Source organism: Anolis sagrei, chromosome 6, assembly GCF_037176765.1.
Source record: "Anolis sagrei isolate rAnoSag1 chromosome 6, rAnoSag1.mat, whole genome shotgun sequence".
NCBI classification, from domain to species: domain Eukaryota; kingdom Metazoa; phylum Chordata; class Lepidosauria; order Squamata; family Dactyloidae; genus Anolis; species Anolis sagrei.
In genome coordinates, this window is record NC_090026.1 from 71461314 (window position 1) to 71484871 (window position 23558).

The 23558-nt window shown below is 37.9% G+C and overlaps 1 protein-coding gene across 1 annotated transcript in view; it reads right to left on the reverse strand.

The window, feature by feature from the left end:
- Window positions 1-23558, reverse strand: part of BMPER (BMP binding endothelial regulator) — a 207029-nt gene that overhangs the window by 47505 nt on the left and 135966 nt on the right. The window lies entirely within an intron of this gene.

Below are 23558 nucleotides of genomic sequence, written 5' to 3' on the forward strand. Positions count from 1 at the left end.
CATGTAATGTAAATGATTTTTAATATACACTGCATGTAATGCTGTAAATTTAAAACAAAGAGAGAGAGAGATATTAAATACTGAAACATCTTTACAGTTTTTGGCCCAGCTAGCACTGCCAGAAGCTTGGCTGAATTCTCTGTCTGCCCTGTCTCATTACCATCAGTGTTAACTTTCTTTTCTTATACTTTAGCTAGCCCTCTTCAATCTAGGTGCTGATCTCCTACAGGCAGAGTGACAAACAATATGGTATATACAAATAATACAGATGAATGCACAGTCAGTTTGGTGTCTGTTGCGTCTCACAACAACTCCCTAAGAGCCTATGCAGCTTGCATACAGGAAGAGGAGGAGGAGTAGGGAAAGAAAGAGAAAGGGGAAGTGATTCAAAGCACAATGGAATGGACTATAAGCTACATGAGAAAATGAATTAGGGTCCAATTATAGATGAATCTGCACTAAGAAATAGGTGATTGAGGTGGATAAAATGTTGGTTTTGCCAATGTATTACAATTGTATTCCACAATATGTCATTCCCCTACTGTAAATCAATTCTTTTGGATTCCTCGCTGTTTGTTTTCTTTTTTTAAGTGTTGTATATTTTGCAGACAACCTCTAGTGGGATATAAATAAAACTCTTCAAAAATGTCTATTTTACCAGCACTACAAGCTGACTAATGGAGGGACTGGCATGAAGGAAGGTTTAGGAACAGGATGAAATGCACATTCTGGGTTAAGAGAGGTGCTGATGATAGCAACGGAGGCCAAGAACAATATAGTTAAGAGATAGCAATTGTAGCCACTAAGACACTACAACCGCAACAGGAACAGCAAGAGCCAGGAAGCCAAAGTTTCCCATCCCATATGGGCTGACCATCCTCACATTTACTAGAGGTCTCTGACAATGATACATGCCACATGGTCCTCTCAGGAAAGAAAGAGTTCCATGACTCAGGGCCTGTGGGAATGAAAACCACAAGAGGAAATGGAATCCAAAAGCAGAAGGAGACATCGAAAACATCTGCAGATATGGTTATTTGTGGTCAGAGGTTTGCCATTGAGGAGGGAAGTCTATGCCTATGCAGCACCCACAATGTATATATAAAAAAGTGAGGAAACCAATACTGCTAGTCCCAGCAATGCTTTCAATTACTTCTACTTTGGAAGCATCCATATAAAATGCAAGCCTTGGGTTTTATGAATGAAGATGGAAGGAAAGTACACATGCGTGCCCATGAGGACATCTGTAGGAAGCCATTATGTAGCCCTACAATGAAAAGGGAACAACATCTGTACAGACCACCATCTATGCTGCATTTTCAGAGCAGGAGGAATATGGAAGGAATATTTCAAAAACACAAAAAGTCAGCTGTGTTGATTTAAATCACAGTGCCTGTTTTCAGCACACAATAAAATTTAGGGAACAGAAAATAAAGCTATAGACTAAAAGAGCAGGAATCACTTAGGACCACTGATAGTTAGCCTAAGAGGATGCTAATAATCCTGCTACAAGATCATATGGCTTCTCTACATAAATATGTCCTACTTCAGCCCCATCTATGCCATAGATCCATCATTATGGTCCACTGCAGCAAATCAGAAGGTAGGGAAGACAGTTAGGGTGATCACCCAGCAGCACCAAATGGTAAAGACCATACCTGGGGCCCATCCAGTGTGTGGCATGCCAGAAAAGCCCCAGATGATGGGTCACTGTATATCTGCCCCATGTTACCAATATAGATGCTGCACTTTTTGCCTTTTTAAATACTGATTCAACACCTATTGTAGGGAACAGTCCCATTCCCTATAATACCAATATCATAGTATTTAGCTATACATTAGAATTCCTTGGGCTCAACCATATAACCTAAGAGCATTCTGATCCACAAGCACATTATTTCAAAATACTTTGATTTAAATGCATTTTGTCCTATCTAGAGACCATTCAAATGTTAAAATTATTATTTTTTTGCATTTTGAAGGTCCAGCATTGCTGAATTATCTCAATTACCCAAATTTATTCAAATGCAACATTAAACTTGTTTACTTGTCCAAATGTATCTCCCGCTACGATCCACCTAGGTCTCTAAGATGATCTGGGGAGGCCCTGCTCATTGTTCCCCCATTGTTGCAATCTTGTCTGGTGGGGACAAGAGACAGGGCCTTTTCTGTGGTGGCCCCCTGGCTATGGAACTCCCTCCCAAGTGAAATTAGATCTGTTGCATCCCTCTTGACCTTCCAGAAACAAGTGAAATCCTGGCTATGGGATCAGGCTTTTGTTGATTAAGTTGACTTTCTGATGTGATTACTTTTATAGAACTGACTGACTGCCCCTTGGATGATGATTCAAACCAGTGACTTCTGACTGCTTGATCGTTTTTATACTGTTTTATATTGTTTTATACTATTTTACACTGTTTATTGTTATATTGCAGTTAATTTGTTAGCCGTCCTGAGTCCCTCTGCGGAAGTTGAGATAGGACGGGATATAAAAGCCCTAAATAAATAAATAAATAAATAAAGCATAGTAGTAGTATTATCAGCATAAAATTCATACTATAATAATGGATACAGCATACCTAAAGTATATAGGGTTAAATTTGCGAAAGGACAGAACTGAAGCATAACAATATTACTCCTTGTTAACCTTAGTGAACACATTTGAAGAGTGAATGAAGTGTCCAAACTGACAGAGATGAGTGGAAGTGGGAAGAAGACAAGGGAGATGCAGGTGAATGGGAAAACCTAATTGAGCAGGTTGAAAATGAGAACCCATCATTGAGGACATCTATTCTCAAGCAGACAGTTTTCAGATATATTGAACTCCCCATCTCCTTAGATAACAATTCTATTATGGGCTATGAGGGACAGAATCCAGTTTGGGCCATGAAAATTTGCAAACAAAACTTTTGCATGTGCCAGTTAAAAAAGGTGTGCTCCTATGGTGTCAGCCTCTACACAATTCACTGCAAATCCTATGGCTGTTATGAAAAGTAATAAGAAATTATAACCAATAAAATGAATTATACTATTTCAGCTACTTGTGATAGCAAGCAACAAATCAACACTCCAGTTTCTAAGGTTTACTCTTGGCTAATTAATTTTAAAACCTAGCCTTCCAAGCCTTGGACTTATTATACATCTGTTAATATAAACATTTATAAAACAGTACATTCTTTCCCACATTAGAGCTGTTTCTCTGCTCAACCCAATCCTGAGAAAACACCCATTGTTGACTAATTGAGCAAAATGAAAATGTTCATGGGTATTTGAAAAGTGAGAAAAGTCAGAGGTTCTGGATTTTCGCCTGGGATTCTTAGCATTCATGCATGAATGACATTATTCATCAAAATTTGGATATTAACTCTAATATATAGTATGTGCAATGAATAGCAGTGATATAAATTGCAGTTATGCAATTCTTTATTGGGGGAAGCAACAAATAATTTTAGCATTTTTCTGCTATGAGAACATTTCCCAAAAATTACAATTTTGGATATATTCTGTGCAAAATTCACACATGAGGTTGCACAGAAATAGCACTTTCTACAGAGAAGAATATTGTTGCTGTAAATTGTCTTGTTTACTGAACTTCTTGTCCAAAATTTCCTTACAAAATCTCTTGAACAGTAGCTGAGCAAAGCTCAAACTCTTATGCTCCAAATACGTTTTATTCACATGTCCTAATACCATAAACACAAATACAAAACAAGCAAGTCAGAAATCATATGCACTGGGGATCTGAAAAGTGACAAGTTACTGTTCTGATTTCCAGTTCAGGCATCCAGCTGCTCTTCTTGTCTTTACATCCCTCTCACAAACCTCAGAGGCTCAGCAGCCTGGAGCTCAACCTCTGCACAACAGTAATCAAACTGAACAGGAAGCAAAAAAATTAACCTGTGTAAACATTTCCCTCCAACTCACTGCCTCAAAAATTCCCAATGGCTGAAAACCTAACAAAAGATCAGTGTTAAGCATTTGCCAGAAAGCAGCATTCAAAAAAAACGAACTTATAGCTCTAAACACAAGTTGCTTTTTGCCCATTGCCAATTACATGGGCAATGGAGACTAAGCAAGGAGCCGTGTGTTGAGCCAATGATAATTCCACACAGATAGAAGCAAGCCAACCAATGGAAACCATGATGGAAAGTTCAGACCCAGGGCACTACTTCAATCATCAAGGCCTTGTTGTGATCTATGAATTCATGAAAACCTAAGTTCGAAGATGAGGGCAAGAAGAATACCTTGAAAAAGAAGGGAGAAATTCAGAATTTCTCATAATCAACATAGCTACCTCTGGATTATATGATTAAAACATTTCATAGAATCATAGAATAATAGAATCAAAGAGTTGGAAGAGACCTCATGGGCCATCCAGTCCAACCCCCTGCCAAGAAGCAGGAATATTGCATTCAAATCACCCCTGACAGATGGCCATCCAGCCTCTGTTTAAAAGCTTCCAAAGAAGGAGCCTCCACCACACTCCGGGGCAGAGAGTTCCACTGCTGAACGGCTCTCACAGTCAGGAAGTTCTTCCTCATGTTCAGATGGAATCTCCTCTCTTGTAGTTTGAAGCCATTGTTCCACGTCCTAGTCTCCAGGGAAGCAGAAAACAAGCTTGCTCCCTCCTCCCTGTGGCTTCCTCTCACATATTTATACATGGCTATCATATCTCCTCTTAGCCTTCTCTTCTTCAGGCTAAACATGCCCAGCTCCTTAAGCCGCTCCTCATAGGGCTTGTTCTCCAGACCCTTGATCATTTTAGTCGCCCTCCTCTGGACACATTCCAGCTTGTCAATATCTCTCTTCAATTGTGGTGCCCAGAATTGGACACAATATTCCAGGTGTGGTCTAACCAAAGCAGAATAGAGGGGGTAGCATTACTTCCCTAGATCTAGACACTATGCTCCTATTGATGCAGGCCAAAGTCCCATTGGCTTTTTTTGCCGCCACATCACATTGTTGGCTCATGTTTAACTTGTTGTCCACGAGGACTTCAAGATCTTTTTCACACGTACTGCTCTCAAGCCAGGTGTCCCCCATTCTGTATCTTTGCATTTCGTTTTTCCTGCCAAGGTGGAGTATCTTGCATTTGTCCCCATTGAACTTCATTTTGTTAGTTTCAGCAAACATGATGTCATGTCTCAACACATTTGCTCTGTTTGGGAGATCCTATGTGTCAACAGCAGTTCAACATCTCTGGATCAGCATGATCAGAGGTAGGCAACTAGAGCAAGTCTGGTGAAACCTTTGGAGGCTGATAAAATTACCAAGAATTTAAAAAGAATTGCAGTTAGACATGCAATTCAGTTTTGAAGATAAATAAATAAACAAACAAATAAGCAGGGAAGAATCTGAAATCTATTGAAAGAGGTGAATTGTTGCTTCTGGAGGCTTCCAGGAGAAACAGAGGGGACAAAGGCTACAAAAACAGATTTAAGGACTGTATATGGCCCTGCAGCAGCATTCTGTCCATCCCTGTGCAAGACTGGTCCCATTTTGAATCAACAGCCAAAATGAAGCTTAGATATATAAAGGAATCTTGAAGCATCTTTCTGGAAGAAAGTGGTTTCTTAGGGCCTATCTACACAGACCATTTAATGCAATTTCAAGACAATTTGAACCAGTGTATTAAATATTTTCCTCAATATGCTGACATGTGTATTTGTGTATATTAATTGAAAGAGGCTCTACGTCATTTTCATTTCAGCCTGGTGGATGTGTAAACCAATGTGGCTCCAAGTTGATTCAAAACTATGACAACCATTAAATGCAAATTTCTATTGTCTACTGGAGCATGGATTAAAGCGTATGCATCAAAGAAAGTCACTACAAAGTCCAAGCTAAACCCTTCAATGTTCTGCAGCAGACCCCAAACCCATTGTAGATACCCACTCTTGCAAAAGCCCTTTGTAGAATTTGGAACATGGAGCAACAGGGCTGCCAAAAAATGCCTCAAGTGTAACTGAATAATTGTCATCTTCCCTTTTGTTTCCACCTCCTATACCTCCAAAATGCAGGTGCACATCTCTCTTAAAAATGGGGGGGGGGGGGGCTCCATAAAGCAGCTTGAGGTCAGGTTCAATGGCAGTGGTTTTCAACCTGTGGGTCCCCAGATGTTTTGGTCTTCAACTTCCAGAAATCCTAACAGCTGGTAAAGTGGCTGGGATTTCTGGGAGTTGTTGACCAAAACAGCTGAGGACTCACAGGTTGAGAACCACTGTTCTGTGGTAAATTTAATCACCTTCATGGCTTCAAGCCAGTTCCGCAGAAGTCAATCTAATCACCTGCACACTGAAACCAGTTCTTCCCAAACTGGTTCCAAGGCAACCTAAGTGGTCACCATAGATATGCCCATAGGCAGTCTATTATATCAGATTAAACATCCATTAAAAATTTAAGGATTTTTTTTTTCGAGCAGCAGTACCACAAATGACTTCACAGCATGAAGCCAAAGGAGATTTAAGACTTTCCTCCTTGGTTCCAATTTCAGTCAAAACTGACAGCAATGGAAGATCCTTTCCTCAACTCTAAGTGCTTCAATACAGAAGGGAAGAATAACTGAAAGTGTTGCTGGTGCAGAACTCATCAATCTCAGCTGACATCTTATCGCTGGTGAAAAGGAACCCATTATTACCTCATGTTTTTTTAAATGATAATTTAAGTGCTACTCACATTGTTAGTGTTCAACCTCTGTGTTTGAAACCTTATAAATGGCCCTCCCAATATATAATTAATGAAAAAGTTGTCATTTTAAGAAAATTGGTTGACCTTCCAGTGTAAGTAGAATAGAAGGCTTTTAGACTATTTCAAGATGAGGCTCAAGCTTCATCCAACCAATAGATTCACAAGTATTTTGAGAGACTGACTCTGAGTGGCAGTCTCTCGGAAAAGTGACCAAGATCTTCTGAGGATTCAACCATGACAACACATTGTAAAACACTTCTTTTCTGCCAGAAATGTGTGCAACCATCTCAAGAAAAGTCCTCCAGGAGATCGCCATTAAACCAGCTCTGAAATTTTGGACACGAAGTTGGTAGTAAATTAGAAATATGATTCCATTTCAACTCCAGGTGTTTTTCTCTGTGTTTATGCTGTCTTTATTTGATGGCAGCATTCCACATTTTATGTAAAACGTGAGATCTGATATGAAAATCTCTTCCTTATGCTTCTGCCACTTATTGTGATTGAAATATTCCGGGAAAACAAACATCTGTACTGAGGTATAAAATTGAAATTTCAAACACGACTGCATTTTCATATAGCACTGAAGTGATTATTTCCGCCTCTTTCTGTATCATTATAAATAATGCGTACTAAGCTAGAATGAAAGGCTCTGAAAACTAATTAAAAGAGATGGTTCAAAATATGTGCAGGCTGACACAAAAAACAAGATGTGTTCACTCTTCTCCATCCCATGTACAAAGGCCAACTGCTTCTTATTCCTATAATTGGCTGTTTGAGGCAACTGCCCCAATCTGTCTAATACTAGACCCAGTCCCAGCAACTACTACCCTGTGTCCAAATCAGATGTTCATGAAAATAAGATAAAATTAGTCACATAAGTCCTGAGTGTTTTATGTTCTATGAAGCTGATGATGCTGATGGAGATACCTCCTCCCTCTTAGTACTCTGAGAAAAAGCCTGGGACAAAACTATTTTTCTTGAACCCCACATGCCTATAAATGTGCGTCACCATTACTATACCTGAATGAAAGAAAGAAGTGATGGGGTGGGATTCATTGTGCATTTTATGATTTCTGCATGATTCAGAATGAAAAGGGCAGTGCTATATTAACATTTACAAGCTATCAAGGGAATCACTAGGCAAAACCTTAATGCTGAAGCAAGTGTTTCATATTTATATATACAATGAAACAGTTTTTTTCTAAGAAAGGCAAGTTGATAATGTCTCTACCTGTGACAAAAACACCCCCAAACCCCCAAACCTTCCTTTCTTTATATGTTATTCTACTTCAGTATACAGCCGGGCATATTTTTAAACTTTGCTGAAAAAATGCGGATACCTTCTGTCTATCCCTTTTCCTGTCAGGGCAACCATTGTGGTTGCTGACTAGATAAAATATTTTAAATGAATGTAGTAGCAAAGGAGACAGCTATTCTACCAGTGCCGTTGTAATGAATGTTTCAATACTAGCCTTCCCATTGTTAAAGTCCAAGGCATATTTATTTTGGTGTTGTGCTTAAACAGTTTATCAGACATTATAATGACTATGAGACATAGTTTGGTTCATGTGCCCAAAATCCCAAAATATCTGGGGCATCGTTTAAAGTTCAAATGGCATGGGTGTAATAGCATGCAAGCATATTTCAAATGGTAGACATATTCTCCTTTGGCCGTTTATTGGTTAGAATAAGGTGAACATGTTCAGAAATAATTTTGGCTGCTTTTTTGTAACTGAGAGAAAACAGCAGTGGTTTCATTCCTGAGCTCCAGAAAAAACACTACAAATACAGTATTGTGATTGTTGCTCTTTTTTCAGCTTCAGCCAAATGGTTCCTGGCTGCCCCAAATCCTCCCTTGACCACTAGATGGCTGAGGTAGCCCTTGCAAGAGGTCTGTAGAATGAGGTGGGGGGCACCGTGCAAGGAATTACCAAACAACTCCTTGCACAGTTATCATAAAAGGGTGACCACCAACAGGACTCTGGCCTACAACATTCAGCAGTGAAAATATATTTTGAAACATGTTGAAAAACTAGTGTTCCATGCTATGTCTCCTTTGTTTTAAACTTCAAGTGCTCATGCATATGCTTATGTAATATGCACACCCAAATTCATAATTTAAGTTTTACTTCACTAAGCTGTTTCTAGATATTCTCTGTTACAGGTACACAGAAAAAATAGGCAATATACTGTATTTCAAATTTAGTTGTGGCAAATTAACATGGGAAGGTGTGTGGAAGGCATGTATTCATTTGTAGAATTCAATGACACCACCTCCTTGTCTTTGTTATATAATCTGAAATGTACTTGCAAGATTTAACTACATTCAGTTCATGTACCAATCAGATCATAACTTCCATGGCACAAAATATGTACTTCTCCCTGTCCAGAATTTAATTGTTGCATAAGAAAAAGCACTTCTGATATGAAGCAATCTAAGTATCATCTCATTGGTGGATGTGATTCTCTAGCAACATATGGAATTCATGCACCATCTAGGGGAAAAATATTCCATTCCCTTTTCCGGTTTGATGGTTATGCTATGCAGTTCAGCATAAGAAACTTTGGGGTGGTTTGGATTATCAGGAGAACAATTAGCCATAATGTAAACAGATTACAGCGGAATGTCTTTAACACACAAACTTCTGTTTTCAGTTAACATTTGGATTTATAGTTCCTTGGGGTGAATAGGAACTTGTTTCTTTCCCCTCTCAGTCAATATTTGCTCTCGAGTCAATAAATCTTCATATGGACCACAATACAGAAACCAGTAATTGTTTAATACCAACTTGGCATCCATTATAAAGGCCAAAGGAAGATTTCAATCTCCCAGTTTCCTTTGCATCTGGAAAATCTTTTACCCATTCAGTATAATTTGTTTGCCTTTAGGCTTCATGTTGATTATGGATCATTCCTGTTCCATCTATAATTGCTATACAAAAGGCCCCTGCCTTGGGGTTGGAAACCTGTATCAGTGTGTACCCCAAGAATAGCAAAGAAATTAAGACGGTATCTCCTTGAAAATCAGAATGTTTATCGACTCCAATAATATATAAGGCTCTTACTCTAAGTTGAGGAAACTTGAACACAAAACCCTGAGAAAAGTAAGGGCAATGTTGAAGAATTATTCAGAAATCAAATAAAGGAATCCATAAAGTACCGTACAAGTGAAAAAAAGAAAGGCATTACATTTTTAAGGAAATAGATTTGAATGATGGATAGAGGAGATTGTTGGATAAACAGCCTATTTAAGAGTTGCCTGTAACTTTCACGGAAAAAATATAAACACAAAGAGCCATAGTTGCAGTAATTTTTAAGACGAATCAACATTCTATCATGTTCAGGAACACAATACGGGAAATGCATTACAGTAAAAACATTTATCTTAATGGTACAGGATTTAAGGCTGACATCTATGTGGACAAATAAGAAAAGGTTTAATGGACACATCTGAACTAAGTGCTGTGGGCTGATTCAATCGGTTGGTTTCATTCTGACAGTAGCCTACAGCTCAATAGAACAGATACTGGATATCTACAGTATACACACACCAACTGGTCAGAAGACAGAGGTCCCCCCCCCAGTAACTCTGGTATCTGGCATCTCTGACACGTGGCTCTTGATGTTGGCGAGTTTACCCATCTTTAGTGTTTGTTTGGATTTATGATATGCTTCCTATCAGACTCCTTGCCCAGATCTCACAGAACTGGTCTAAGAAGTGTTGCTGGAGTCACCCAGACTTTTGCTTCTGGGAAACCAGAATACCACTGAAGACCAGTTCATCGCTACAGATGGGAGATTTGTGGTATCTGTGGCAAACATGGGTCTATCTTAACTGATTTCTGGACATATGCACTTGGCGGATGATACCCTTGATGCAGTTTTCAGTTCAGAACATAAAGATCTGGGAGCTGACTTCACTAACATTCCCAAGTTGTCATGGACAGATCATCTTCTGGTGAGGATTAGTATCACAGCTATAACCTGCTTATTAAAATGGTCCACTCTTGAAAGCTAATGGATCCTTTGAGATTGCAGGAGGCCTTAAGAGTTTTATCAGCAGTGATCTCATTAAAGCCCTGGTCAATAAGTGGAATCAAAATCTAATCAGGGTGATGGACAAGATTGCTCCCAAACATCTCTGATCTGTTACTATTCAGGCACTGTGGTATATAGAGACACTTGGGTACCTGAAAGGGGAGTAGTGAAAAACCTGATGTCTATGTGAAAAGAGACAATATAAAGGACTGTTCTTATAAGGGGCAATACATACAGGAAAGAAATATTTTTTCTATGCACATATTGAGTCTGCGAATTTACATCTAGCTGAACAATTTAGAGTGTTTTAAGTCAGGCACTCTCCCCTCTGAACCTGTTGTTATAACACTCAGTAGCTCATTTTAATGACCATTTCATAGATATGGAAGAAGAAAAGGGGAGCTTTCTTCCCCATACTCTTCCCAGCCTCCTTTGAAAGTCATAAGACATGGAAGGAAGGGGAACCTCCAAGCAACAGGTATGTCATTTTTTCACTGCTGCAGCTACCAGCAACACACAGGGAGTAACGTGGCAGTTAGTCTCCTGTCTAGCAACACTAAACCACTGGGCAGTAGGGATGTCTAATTTTGGACACAGATCTTGGCCCACATTATTTGTCAGTGTAGAACCACTTGTGGTTAGATCATGCATGGTCTTGGAATTTCTGTGCAAGCTGTTTAATTTTTCTGACAAACATATAATTTCTAGGAGAGGACTTGGGTTTTCCTGGGGAAAGGGGGGGTAGTCCTGAGTTTCCCTTCTGTAAGTCCTGTACAAATTAATTAAAAGTTGCAGACCACACCGAAAGGAAAAACACACATCACAGACTTTCCAAATGACCTTTATAAGCCTTGCAAACTCTGCCATGGTGCCTGCCCTCTTCCACAATATTTTTTGAAAATATAAATATTCAGTTCCTGTACTAAACATGCGCCGTTTTTATAAACTTCATGCTATATTTGAGAGTTGGCACACAAAACTCAACAATTGGAAGAACTGAACATTTAAAACACTTTCTTCTAAAAAGGTCTTAAGATAAATTACTTGATATGAATTTTCACAACCTTTTTCTATATTTATAAATTTTAAATAGGATACCATTTGTAGGAACACAGGGAAAAGAAAACTGGATCCAACCTCAGCTGTCTTATTTGCATCTTAATTTCATCCAACCATTTATCCCGTCATTTTAAACTTGTCCATGGGAATGACATGAAGGTTTACTCTTAGTTTTTCTGAGAATTTGTCCTTTCTTTATGCCCATCTCTCATGTTCCCTTCACAGGGGAAACTAACAGATCAGATTTTGATGCATACTGGTCGGTCTTTATTAAATATGCTTTAGAGAGTGAACACGGAAAACAATATTTCCTTGTTGGTCAGGAATTTTGGATATGGCATTTGATTAATGATTGATTTATAAATATATGGCGAAGGAAATTATACTTGTTCAGGCCTTGGTGTTAGGGCTATGTGTTTATAAAATGTTCAATGTTTTGTGTTTTGTTTACACTGTAAGTTGTTAATGTATGTAAATAAAATCTTTAAAAAAATAAATTGATTTTCTTCCTACCAGCAACCTCCACTGTCCAGCTTTCACAGCCATTTATAGAAACTGGCAACACAGTGCCATGAGCCATCTTACTTAGTATTATATATCCTTATAATTCAAGATCTTTAGTTTCTTCATAGCTGCTCGTTCATGTCTTATGTCTTGATTTCTTGACATGGGAAACTCTAGCAGCAGCACTATTATCGTCAGCATAGCCTCTTGTTTCACAGATGTATGCAATCCCATACCTCCTCAACAGCATGTAAATTGATATGTGTGCCAGCAGGATGCTCATGGAAGCACAATCTTCCAAATATTTTGCATGAAAAATGCAAAAAATTTTTTTACTACCATCAAATGCTTACTTTATGGGCAACAAGGTCTTGTCTTTGATCTACAGCCTCAATAAAGCCACAACTGCCAAACTTTTCAGTTAAGAAGAGGTGGTCCACAGCTATAAATGGGGAGGAGGTAAATATACTTGGGGCTTCACTGTATTACAGATGACCCAGTGCAAGCAAAATCTTGGAATGAATAATATGTGACAATTCACTTTGAACCTTTACCCCGAGAACCTATTACTATTTGGGACAGGAGCTTTGTTTATTTGTTTGCTTGTACACCTCCAAGGTCATATGGCCAACATGACTGCATGGAGCACTGTTACCTTCCCGTTGAGGCTGTACCTATTGGTCTACTCACATTTGCATGTTGTCAAACTGCTAGGTTGGTAGAAGCTCACCCCATACCATGGATTCAAACCGCCGACCTTCCAGTCAACAATGGGAGCTTACTCCATCCCGCGGATTTGAACCACCTTCCAGTCAGCAAGTTCTGCAGCTTAGCAGTTAATCTGCTGAGCCACCGCGGCCCCAAAGAATAATAGTTTACTCATCAATTATTTTAGTTGAATATTTGGAAGTACTTTGGTACCCCAATTATATCATTTAGAATGTCAAAGATCAAATCTGAACTATTTTAGCTAGAGGGTTTTTTAATTATTTAATGCTGTATTAAAAAACTGAACTGGCCAGCATGCTAACAAGACCAAAACAGACCAATAAAGTGATCACTAGCAACGTCCACAACTCACTTAGAAGAAGAAAAAGTGTAAGTTGATCCTGGGTATATTTTTCTTTTGTCCCTATCCTCCCTAAATGCTGCTGAATAATCCCTGTCAAAAACAGCCTTTAGCTCTGTAGTACAAAGCAATATTTCATAAAGATATATTTGCCCTTGAAATAGATCCAAGTGCACTAAATGGCAAGCATTTTTTTTCTAATCTTTTTCATAAGGAAATATATCCCAAGGTTTTCTCCTTCCTCCCACCTTCTTTCAGCATGCAAGGATTTGAGGCTTGTTCTATAGTGCTATATTATCAAGACACCAGAGCTATTTTTCAGGAAGACAGTATAAACATTTCCAGTAAGAGGAATTCTTATAAATTCGTTTCCCAAATGGTGCTTCAGCTGTTCTTGGTTGTAAAGCTTAAATGTGAAAACAAAGAAAGCAATCTTTCAGTCCCTTAGCTTCTCTACTATACAAGCAGACATGTCTAACATTTATTTAAGAGTTTAAGAACCACACTAGCAAATCCATATAATATTCCTGGGTACCAATTTTAATACTGTTCTTTCCATTCAGTAATAGGTTCATGTGAAATCCAACTCATACCAACACATTCTTCTTGCCATGTCTACGTCTTCAGTCTTTAGATCCCATACCTCAGCTCAATGACCTATCTGACCTCCTGCCTAATGAATTTGAAAGCCAGCAGCAGCCCATAAGGATCTGAAAAAGTATAAGCTTTTCACCATGACCCCAATATGGCATAGACATATGATATGATGGAAAATCGACAACGCAACCGGACAATGATTTGAGATGGAAATGCTTTGACAATGTTTTTAAATGCTGTGTATGATTTTTTTTTTTTTTGCTTTATATCACTGTTAGTATTTTAAAGTATCTATGATTGTTTTAATTTGTTGTATCTGCACTGGCATTGAATTGTTGCCTATTGTTAACCGCTCCGAGTCAGCCTTGGGCTGAGAGGGGTGGTATACAAATAGAGTAAATAAATAAATAAATAAATAATGGGAAGAATATTCAGAGGAACAATGATATGATCAGGATGAAGGTGATGGCCTTTTTGACAGTTTGTTTGTTTGGGTTTTCTAAAAATGTACTGACAAAATAGGAATTTCTAAGAACAAAATTAGGATTCAAACCAACCACAAAAGTATTTTGCCTCCTCTGTGCCCTGTCAATGAATCAAAACACTCCATCTAGATGTGGGTGTAGGAGTTGTTGGCTCATTGCATTGCTTTCTTGCCTTATCCATTGTATTGCCTTGTCAAAGGTGACTCAAGAAAACATATTTTAATCTTCTTAGGCTTTCCACATATTAAATTTTTACCTGTACACATAAGAAGTTTAAAGTGTACACTTAAAATGTAAGTGTATCGAATATACCCTTATAAGACGTTTGTCCTTAGAAGTTATAATGCCTGCAAGCAAGGCATAAAAAAGCTATTCTATTATTATTATTATTATTATTATTATTATTATTTTACTGACACAAAAACACAGTCCAGATCTATATGCTGAGTTTCGTATCACAAAATCACAAGTCGAACACTTCCCAAGCGTCTAGGACTATGTGATGTATTTTCGAATGATGCGTGCAGATCCAAGTAAGATGGCCTTTTGCAGTTGACAGATCGTGATTTTGTTAATGTTGATTGTTTCCAAATGCCGGTTGAGATCTTTTGGCATTGCACCCAGTGTGCCAGTGACCACTGGGACTACCTGTACTGGTTTATGCCAGAGCCTTTGCAGTTTGATTTTGAGCTCCTGATAATGGCTGAGTTTTTCCTGTTGTTTTTCCTCAATGCAACTGTCACCTGGAATGGCAACAAACTTTTTTTCTTTTCCACAATCATGATGTCTGGTGTATTGTGTTCCAAAACTTTGTCAGTCTGGATTCAAAAGTCCCATAGTATTTTTGCATGTGCATTTTCCACTACCTTTGCAGGTTTATGATCCCACCAATTCTTTATTGCTGGCAGGTGGCACTTGTGACATAAGTTCCAGTGAATCATTTGGACCACAGAGTTGTGCCTTTGTTTGTAGTCCATCTGTGCAATTTTCTTGCAATAGCTGAGGATATGGTCCATGGTTTCATCAGCTTCTTTGCACAGTCCGATGATGCTGATGATGCTGATGATGATGATGATTATTATTACTATTTATTTCCCTCCTTTCTCCATGTAGGAACTCAAGGCAGCTAATAATCCCACACTTAGTCAAGTTTAAAAAGCGCAATACAAAAGTTTAAAAATAATTGCACTGTGGTAAAAATAGTGTCAGTTTCAATTTTCAATAAACATACAAATGGAAATGTGCAGTAGGGATTAGTATTTATTACTATATATACTGTATAAGTAAGAAAAATGACATAGATTGTCCTCAAAAACCTGGGTCAACTCATACATGGGTAAGTGCAAAGGCAGTGGCAAGAGGCAGAAGCAAGAAGTGCTTCCACCCCATTACTCCTATCGTGCCCAACATTTCTAATAAGGGTTTCCTGCATAAGCTTCTCTGCAGAAAGGCTATGGTGGCCATTGTAATAGGAGCAGACAGACTTTTAAACCATGACAGTACTATCGAAGTCATGAATTACTGTGATTAAATTCACCCTCTCTAATAAAGATGTCAAAGGTACTTCTGACCACAAAAGCCACCTAGCCTCTCGGGGATAACCCAGATTCCAAGACTACCTCTAAACTGTGAATCTGGTCTTTTAGAGTTAATGCATCCACGCCCAAGACAGACTGTAATTTCAGGCTGGGTTTCTTGTTGACCAACTGAAGACCTATCTTGTCTTTAAATTTATTCACTCTCTCATTGAGTATTGAGAACAACTCAAGATCTGCACAGCCTCCTTAGCACCAGCTGAGAAAGACAGATAGGCTAGTGTGAGCTCCAACCTCTAAATTGTGGATGACCTCTTTTGATTGTTTTATGGGAGTGTTTACTAATCTAGGAAATAGTAGCAAACTATAGGAACCAATGAGGCTGAGTAACAGTCCCAAAGCACCACTTCTAACAGTATTCTGTCAACAGGACCAGAACTACTGCAAATGGTGCTCCAAAGTCCTGTATGAGCAAACGGGTCAGATAGTATGATCCATGACACTGAATGCCACTGAGAGACCAACAGAACCAAGAAAGATACCAGTTCCCATAATCAAACAAGGTGACAAATGCTGTTTCTGTTATAAGACCAAACCAGAGAAACATACAATTAGTAGACTGGAAGGAAGCCATTGGGAGTCCCAGGTGAGTTATGTCTGACCAGTACAATATAATCTAATGTTCCATCCCACTCCTAGCATCTCACTGAGAAACATCCATAAATTTTTGGCAAAGTTTCAGTGTTCTACAGCTGAAATTACAGCCACTAACACAAAAATGAGGTGAAGGTTCAGGGTTAAGGTTTCCTGATTTGAAATAGAAATAGAGCAGTGGTTCTCAACCTGTGGGTCTCCAGATGTTTTTGGCCTTCGACTCCCAGAAATCCTAACAGCTGGTAAACTGGCTGGAATTTCTAGGAGTTGTAGGCCATAGGCCTGGGTAACAACGCAAAAAATTGTTTCTAAAATCGATTTGTATTTGGGGGTTTTTTTTGTTTCGATATTTAAAATAATTACAAAATTTTCCCTTAAAAAAGTTCGGTATTTACGAAATTTCGTTAATATTTACAAAACATTTTGTAAAGATGGCGCCCTTTTTTTTCAATATTTTTAAAATATTTTTTAAATTTAATTATTAATTTAGTAGAATAGGGAGGAGAAATTATTATTAAGGAGGGAAGACAGGCACTCACTCTGGCGGGCCCTCTCGCTCGCCGCTCGCCCTCTCGCTCGCCGCTCGCCCTCTCGCTCGCCCTCTCGCTCGCTTGCTCAGCCGGCGCCTTCCCCGCCCTCTCCTCCTCCTCCTCCTCTTTCAGGCTCTGCCTCTGACTGGCTAAGAGAGGAGAGAGAGGAGAGCTCCCAGCAAGCATCGCCAGGCGGTCATCTTACGTATTTCCGAAATGGATGGAAATACAAAAAATTTTGGCGCCTGCCGTTTCGATATTTAAAAACACTTCCGGGTTTAAAAATAAGTTTTGTAATCGTTTTGTAATTGCTAAAATTAACGAATATTTAACGAATTACAAAATTAACGAACGAAACCGCCCAGGCCTAGTAGGCCAAAACACCTGGGGACCCACAGGTTGAGAACCACTGAAATAGAGAGAACTGAATAATGTATAAAGAATATACAATACAATAACAATGCAGATACAGGTAAATATTTTCAGATAAATAGGAATTAGAGTTAAGATCTGCCAAGGTCTACCATTCCATCTATCAACAATTTATAAGATTAAAGTCACCAATGTAACAAACTATTTTGGTGTCTTCTGGAGCTAATCACAAGGGATATCCAATGCCAATGGCTTTTACCATAACAGTTGATGAATATAAGTTAATGTCAGTTTCCTCCTTTAAAAAATTCAAAATGTTTGGGTTCATACAGGTTTTATATGCACCATATAAAGCAAAAGCATTCCCTTACATTTAATTTAATACAACAGATATTGGTGCTCAGTAGAATTGTGACAAGAAATTACAGGAGTGTTTAAAATTATAAGTGACATTATAAATCATTGATTATATTTTGAAAAGAAATCGAAAGCTGTACTTTTTATTTTCATACATCCATTGTCTTGTCAAGCTTTTTCAAATGTTCTGGCCATTATTTTGACATTCAAAATTAAACAAAGGAGTTATACCCAAAAGTACACATAAACTATCCAAATTAGTGGTTTTGGTGTATGCTTTGGTTTCCAAAATATAGAATAAAATATAATTCAAGAAAAATATCTTAACCCTGAAGAGTAAAGGTATCATCACAGAGTTTTCATTGTTATTAGTGGTGTCATAGGATGTCTGAAATGCTCAGTTGATTGTCTTTTTAGGTATCAGAGGAGAACATTCCCTAATTCATAATGTTCTTTCTCAGTTATATTTCTCTTCTATTTATCAAACGTAAATCCTTTAAAAAGCACTCTAGAGAAAAATAAGTAAGTGTTGATGATTTGAGGGTGGGGATGGATTCAGTCTTAAATGTTTCTTCACAGGTTTCAAACCAAAAACAATGGAATTGAAAGAAAGCAATTCTGCCAACAATTCTATAATCTGTGTTGTGTATGTATTTTTCATTCTATGTGAACCCTATAAAACCGCTTCTCCAGGGACCAACAGAAAGAGAAAAATGATACCCTCACCACAATGTGAAGTTTAACAACATCCATTGAGACTGGCAATTTCTAAGACAATAATATGGCAAATCTATCCTTCTAAGGCATTTAGAGCTAAGACAGACTCAAAATAACATTAAAATCACATTAAAAAAATAAGGAAAATGCTTTATAATCTTTATCTAACAGTTTCTTTAGATACATTGACTTTTGTTTTTTCGGTGAGGGAGTCCAGATTCATTCACTTGTCTTCTCTAATGATAATCTACAGGTAAGGTGCAATGTCTTCGCTTGCCAAGTTAACCCACATGCAAAGCTAGCATGCTCATCTCAGCTATGTTTAACAACATATTGGGCAGCCATGCCTGTGATACACAATCAGTAGAGATGACCAAAACTGTTTTGTTATTTTTCAGTAAATCTGTTCCATTCTATTTCCGTATGGATCTTAAAGATTCTTTTAAAATATTTGCAAATTTGTAATTCAATTCAACTTTTTTATGCTTCAGTGGCCCAAGGACTGCCTCCCTCCACACTGAAAATATAGCTGCAGTTCCCCTGAGGAGTGATAAGTTTGTATGATGAGCCCATTAAAATGGGTCTTAGAACAAACCAAACCAGAACTGACACTAGATGTAAAGATGGCTGTTTAAACTGTCATACCTGGACATGTCAAGAGACATGCTTCAGTTAAAAATATGATAAATATTTGTTAAAGTGGAAGACAATAGGGGTACATTGATTCCATCAGGAAGCCATGGCCCTGGTCAGGCAAGGCCTGAGAATGGCAGTGATCACTAGGAATCTTGGAGGATGGCAGTGATCACTAGGAATCTTGAAGGTCCCTTATTCATAGGGCTGGCTGAAGACAAAGTCAACTTGACAGCAAATAGTAACGAATAATTAAGAATGTGCTATCGCAAGATGTGGTGACCTCTAATTTAAATTAATTTTTTAAAGAATTATAAAAGTTTAGAGTCAACAGAAACTGAGCAATCACGAGTCCAGCTGAATTATGTAGGCCTTCTGTAAACATGACTGAATTTGGAACTACTTCACAGAAAAGGATCTAACAAAAGCTATTAGGCATTATAGTGTTCTCTCACTTATTGCAGGGGTTCCGTTTCATCACCAACTGCGATAAGTGAAAATCCACGAAGTAGAGATGCCATATTAATTTTAATATTTATATATTATTTTATATATTATATATATTATTTTCTTGCCTGCACTTCCTTACCCGCTTCCCAGACCACCCCAAGGGCTCCTGGCTGCCTCCTTGGCCTCCGCAGAACCTCTGGAGCCACACAGGCAGCAACAGGCCAGGGAGGCAGGCCTTCCCCATCGCGTCTCAGGCTGCTGCACTTCCGGGGTCTGTGGAGTCTAGGGAGGCAGGCCTTCCCTGCTGTGCCTCAGGCCACCGCACTACTGGGATCCCTGGCCTCCAGTGGATGTAAATATTTTATATTCAATATTTTTATTAATATTTTCAAAACCCGCAAAACAGCGAGTCCACTAAAAGCGAACCGTGAAGTAGCGAGGGAACACTGTACACCTAATAGAAACTCTAGGCATCAGGAGCCACAAACAAACAACAGGAGACTGGTGCCATTATTTGCTGCTGGACATTCTCAGAAATATCTTGTTGGGAAGTACTACAAACAACATACTGGCCCAAATGGATTTTTGCTCTCATCCAACATGGTTGTTCTGTCTTTAATTCAAAGATATAGCTGTGTCAGTCTGGAACAGTATGCAAAGGGGTCTTCGAAATTAACTAAGACAAATATATTGGTGGCATAAGCTTTTCAGAAGACATAAACTCTCTTTTGTTGTTGCTGGTTTAAAAAAATATTTCCCAGACAATATACCATGTGAAATGTGAAAAGATAAAACTAGCTAGAGTAACCTTTGCACATCATTTTTCTGTAATGTTTTATATCTGCTTCTGCCAAGATATAAATCTTTTTTTCCTGATGTCAAGGAGTTTATTGCACTGAGTTAATCACAAGAAACTTTAAAAGGGGAAATAAGAAGAAATCCCAGATACAAAATAAAAAGAGCAGATGCAGTGTTTGATGGCAGAAAACCCGATTTCTCAGTGTCTGGTCTACATTTTCAGTTTTCATCACTTACCTGTGAAAAATGGTAGAAATAAAATTGAACTATTGTTGATTTACGGACAACAGATCTTCCTTTGATACTTGTTCATTAAGCTTTCTATTGATCTAACACCACAAAGGAAATTAAAATTCTAGGAAGGTCACATGAGACCCCTCTCTACTTTTTGAAGTGCATGTCTCTATGGTCAGAGTTTCAGGTCCAGTCTAATACACTGTAGTGTACATATTACTTTCCTACAGCACTTAATCATATTGCATATTGAAGCACAATATGTTAGCTCTCCATCACTAGTGCTTCCAGCAGCTTGGAAACCATTTCTCCATGGTGCAATACCATGATATGCCTAGTGAATAATAATGCAGCCACTGAATAGGGATAATGGTTTTTTTTTCACTATCTAAACAACAGATTTTCATCCAGTAAAGCTTCCAACTACACAGAGAAATCTAGAGAATTGGGACATTATTCAAATATTTGAAACTGTATGTAAAACTACCTCACTACCTCTGAGGATGCTTGCCATAGATGCAGGTGAAACGTCAGGAGAAAATGCCTCTAGAACATGGCCATATAGCCCGGAAAAACCTACAACAACCCTGCATGTAAAACTAGTTCCTATGTTTCTGCTGACATTGATGCAGCCCGCCTCAGAGAAAGCTTCACCCAGGAGAAAGATATAGAATGCATACAGATTCCAACAATATTTTAAGCATCCAACCAAACAATAATATTCACACGGTATTTCCTTAGCTATGCCAGTGTAACATGCAATCAGCATGTAAAGCAAGAAGAACATACAAATTAATGCAATTTTCCCAGCTTCTTGGCAGGGTTTTGGACTGGATGGCCCACAAGGTCTCTTCCAACTCTATGATTTTATGACACTAAATAGATAAACTGTCATTGGAGACCTTTGATTTTCCACTGCTCTTGATCAGTTTACTGCATACTTTGGGGTGTTTCATCAAACTTTCATTCCAGAAAATGCTAGAGTTCTATGACGTCAACCATAGCCGAGATGGTAGCTAATACTATGTAAACTCTGGGGCAGTTATTTCTTCAAACTCACCTCTTAGTAACATGAAAAAATGAATGTTTAAATCTTAGGTCAGCCAAATTCAAATAAAAACAAACACATTTAGTGTAAGATGAAAACAGGAAAAGAAACAGCAGTTTTAGAATCCATTTTATACGGTGGTGACCACATAATGCTAACATTTGCAAACAGGGCAAAAAAGAACATAATCAAACATGGGCCTTGGCTTTCAGGAATGCTAACTTTAAGTTCAAGGAATAACTCAAGTGAATTTCATAGCTAGACATATTAAAGGAAAATGACACTAAGCAATGGTGGAAGTTACTGAAGAATGCATGCTGAAAACACAAACAATCACTTGGAAGCAGAAAAAAATAGGGAATAAAGATAAAAAATAGTCCATGTCTCCTTTACAGCTGGCATACATGAATCCAAGTTTAATTTTTTTCTTTTTCTGCAATATTATTTATTTATTTATTTATTTAAAGCATTTATATTCTGCCCTTCTCACCCCGAAGGGGACTCAGGGCGGAGCACAGCCCTGAGTCAAACATTCAATGTTATGTTATGTTATGAATAGTAACATAAAAATGAGTGAATTAACAACACTAAGGCATTCAATGTCAAAACTCTTAAATCTTGATTGTCTATTTGTTTTTGAGTATTGAATGTTTGCCCTACGGGAAGAGGGCAGGTTATAAATAAATTATTATTATTATTATTATTATTATTATTATTATTATTATTATAACTGAAAAATGTAATCCTACAAACAGCACTGCTGCTTAATTAGTTAAAATTGTTCTTTTAATGTCCGTAATGTTAATGTCTTGAATGAATCTTCCACATTACTTAAATTTGGAACTATTAGTGGATAATGTAGTCATTTTAACTGATTTCTTTAAACCCACTAAGTATCACAAATGTGTTAAATACTGATTAAGAAAATAATTTTCTTTAATAGCTAAAATGAATAACAAGTTAGTTTTTAATTAAAGTTAACATTAGTGCATAACTTAAATTTGAAAATGAAGACTTCTAAACTCTGTTTAAATAACAGATTTTCTCGTCACCTTGCACAGGTTCAAGTATGTTACATGGAAGGAAAAAGGTATAAATCTTTTCACATCATATGAAAGCATTTCCTATTGAAGAAAACCTTCACCACAAATGACTATTAAATCCCTCTTTTCCTGCTATCAGCCTGTAGAGCAACATGCTATTGCAGAGATCTTTTTTTAAAAAAGAAAAAGAAAGAAAACCTACTGTAAAAATGTTAAAGGGTTCCCAGGCACTGAATTATATTCAGTTTAAATGACTTCACAAACAAACTAAATGTGTTGGGGAAAGAAGGAGTGAGAATTATGAGTTTCAAAATGCCACTAAATCTTCTTCCTCTTTCATATTTCCTTTGGGGTTTAGTTTTGTTTATTTAATGTTAGTAGAGTGTGTTGATTAGCCCCCTTGACAATACTAGCTACTTTGCTATTAAACACTTACTAATTATATACTCTCGTAGTGAGCCAGTTCTACACAAATTCACTGTTCCTCAGCAGTAGGTAAAAAACAACCATTTCTCAGTCTTCCAGCTATGTTATGGGAAGGCAAAGTATCAAAGCTACTTCCTGGCTAGTAAATCCATAGGATTTGGAAAGCTACCAAGTTTAGCCCCTGATACCTCAACAACATTTCTAAAGCATCACCAGCATCATATATCTGAACCCACTGCTGACTTGTACTCCCACTCTTTTGTACAGCAACCATTCCAGAGGTTCTGCTGAAGTGACATTTCATTTGGCTCCATTTGCTAAA